A 3,821-nucleotide genomic window follows, 5' to 3' on the forward strand; every position below is an offset into this window, starting at 1 on the left:
AAATTTCCCCCCAAAAAGTTGCAACGTCGAATACTTTAATACAGACTTAAATAGTTAAATCATTGTAACACTCATGTTGATGCTTTATTATTTTTTTGGAACAATGACATTTTAATTCTATAAACTCACACGATGCCTTCTCAGCCTAAAAACAAACGCGCTCCAAAAAGTGTTCTAAGTAGGTCATTTTATTATTGTTTTTAAAACTTTCCATGCTTTAAATTCTTCAACAGCTTCAGACTTATCAATCAATCAATCAATCAATGTTTACTTATATAGCCCTAAATCATCCACATGTATATATTTGTTGTTTATTTGTTTTATATTTCCAAGCAATTTTTGTATTTTATGAGTTTTGTAAAAAAAAAACACAACTTATTATGAAAAAAATACATCAAATATGCTAAATTTCCCACTAAAAAAGTTGCAAAGTGGAATACTTTAATACAGACTTTAATGGGTCAATCATTATAACACTCATTTTGATGCTTTATTATTTTTTGGAACAATGACAGTTTTTTTTTATTTTTCCAAAACTGCATCATCCCTGCTGAGACTCAAAACAGACTCCAAAAAGTGTACAAGAAGTTCATTTATTATTTTTAGTAAACTTTCAATGCTTTACATTCTTCAACAGCTTCAGACCTTTTCATACATATAACATTTTTATATATTTGTTATTGTTTTTTTAATTTATCTTTTATGCTTTTTTTGTAAAGGAAACAACATTTTCTTGTGAGAAAAACACAAAATATGTAATATTTCCAAATACTGTGGATGAGATCATTACACACATTTTGATGCTTTATTGTTTTTGGAACAAAGACATTTTAATTCTAAAAACTCACACGATATAAGTCTAAAAACGCACTCCAAAAAGTGTTATAAGTGGGTCGTTTTATTATTGTTTTCAAAACTTTCAGTGCTTAAAATTCTTCAACAGCTTCAGACTTAGCCATGTGTATATATTTGTTTTATATTTTCAAGCAATTTTTATGCTTTATGCGTTTTGTAAAAAAAAAAAAAAAAAATATTATGAAAAAAATACATAAAATATGCTAAGTTTCCCACTAAAAAACTTGCAAAGTGGAATACTTTAATACAGACTTTAATAGGTCATTCATTTATAACACTCATGTTGATGCTTTATTATTTTTTTGGAACAACGACATTTTAATTCTATAAACTCACGATGCCTTCTCAGCCTAAAAAAAAACACGCTCCAAAAAATGTTCTAAGTAGGTCATTTTATTATTGTTTTTAAAACTTTCCATGCTTGAAATTCTTCAACAGCTTCAGACTTTTCCACATGTATATATTTGTTTTATATTTGTTTTATATTTGTAAGCGATTTTTATGTTTTATGCTTTTAATAATAAAAAATTAAAAAACAAATTATGAAAAAAAAAATGCACAATTTCCCCCAAAACAAGTTGCAAAGTGGAATACTTTAAATGACGTAAACACAGACTTTTAACAGCTAAATCATTTATAAGACTCATGTTGATACTTTATTATTTTTTGGAACAAAAACGTTTTTTTTTTCTTCCCAAAACTGTGCATCATCCCTGCTGAGACTCAAAACAAACGGACTCCAAAAAGTGTACAAGTAGGTCATTTATTATTTTTAGTAAACTTTCAATGCTTTAAATTCTTAAACAGCTTCAGACTTATTCATACCTATAACATTTTTATATATTTGTTATCGTTTTTTTTTTATCCTTTATGCTCTTTTTGCAAATGAAAAAAACATTTTCTTGTGGGGAAAACACAAAATATGTAATATTTCCAAATTTTGTAGATGAGATCATTACACACATTTTGATGCTTTATCGTTTTTGGAACAATGACGTTTTAATTCTAAAAACTCACGCGATCTTAGCCGAAAAACGCACTCAAAAAAGTGCTCTAAGTGGGTCGTTTTATTATTGTTTTCAAAACTTTCAGTGCTTAAAATTCTAGAGGAAAAATACAACTTTAAAAATTATTCTAGGATTTTTGAAACACATATACCTTTTTACCTTTTAAACTCCTTTCTCTTCTTTCCTGACAATTTAAATCAATGTTCAAGTAAATTTATTTTTTTATTGTAAAAAATAATAAATACATTTTAATGTGATTCTTCATTTTAGCTTCTGTTTTTTCGAAGAAGAATATTTGTGAAATATTTCTACAAACCTAAGATTAAAATTGAAAAAAATGTATTCTGGCAAATCTAGAAAATCTTTCAAATCAATTTTAAATCTTATTTCAAAGTCTCTTGAAATTTTTCTTTTAATTTTTGTTCTGGAAAATCTAGAAGAAATAATGATTTGTCTTTGTTAGAAATATAGCTTGGTCCAATTTGTTATATATTCTAACAAAGTGCAGATTGGATTTTAACCTATTTAAAACATGTCATCAAAATTCCAAAATTAGTCTTAATCAGGAAAAATTACTAATGGTGTTCCATAAATTATTTTTTTACTTTTTTCAAAAAGATTCGAATTAGCTAGTTTTTCTCTTCATTTTTTTCGGTCGAATTTTGAATTTTAAAGAGTTGAAATTGAAGATAAACTATGTTTCAAAATTTAATTTTCATTTTTTTCCTGTTTTCTCCTCTTTTAAACCGTTCAATTAAGTGTTTTTTTCATCATTTGTTCTCTACAAAAAAACCTTCCGTAAAAGGAAAAAAAAATGTACGACGGAATGACTGACAGAAATACCCATTTTTTTATATATATAGATTTATTTATTAAAGGGAAATTGAGCAAATTGTCTATTTCTGGCAATTTATTTAAGTGTGTATCAAACTGGTAGCCCTTGGCATTAATCAGTACCCAAGAAGTAGCTCTTGCTTTCAAAAAGGTTGCTGACCCCTGCTTCAAAGTCATATCCAACAATTGCGACAACTTTTTTGAACGATTCCTGCTGGTGGTGTGCGTTCGCGTTTTTTCAAGGCAAAGAAAAACCGAGCCGTCGAAAACATGGAGTAAAGCACCTCGGCTAATACTCCCGATGTTTGTAGCGTGGAAGCTACAATAAATGAGTCAACAAGACGGTTAATTAAACCCCAGATCAGCAGACTTCTGACAGTGCGGCGATGTTTGCACAGCTGAGTGACGATGTGGTCCGAGACAGGATGCGGGCTTCCAAGTTAAACCCCCGGATCTTCATTTCTCCTTTGGACCGAGTTCCTGGCAGCGTTCCAGTCAGTCCTGCGATGCAGTGTCCTTCACCCACCCTCCACCCGCCACCGTCCCCACTCCTGACTCAGCAGCACCCGCAAGTAGCATCCGGGCTAACCTGGTGGTTTTATCGGGCCAGCAGCCGGGGAAAACCGAAAGAGAGAGCGTCTTGAGAAGAGCGGGCCAAAGACGTGCTCGGGTGCTGCCGTGAAGTCTCCCTGATCCAGTGGATTGTGTGGATCCACCAGGGAGAGCGAGTGGAAATGTGGCTGACTTAGAAAGTCTTTATGGATCTGGGGCAGCAAAAATCTATCCAGTCTGGCAAAACAAAAGCAGTTAATCAACATTTTTTCCATGTTTTTACTGTTAAAACCTTCGTCTTACATTTCTTCACTACCTTCTCGCCTCGCATCTCTTCGGGTTTTTGGCTCCCGATGGTCCCTGCAGGCCGAAGGCAGTTCTTTGAAATTCATCCACAATATTTTCTCAGAGCTTCCACGTCCACCTTCTTCCTCTCTGCTGCTGACTCACCTGCCACTGCCACCCGCTTTTGTCCACAATCCGTCTTTGTCAAATAACCCGACTATTTCCAACCGCTCCACGTCAACCTGGACTGGCGAGTGACCTGCCTGACACGGGACCACCCCTCTTATG

This window comes from Nerophis ophidion, linkage group LG20 (genome assembly GCF_033978795.1).
Source record: "Nerophis ophidion isolate RoL-2023_Sa linkage group LG20, RoL_Noph_v1.0, whole genome shotgun sequence".
NCBI lineage: Eukaryota > Metazoa > Chordata > Actinopteri > Syngnathiformes > Syngnathidae > Nerophis > Nerophis ophidion.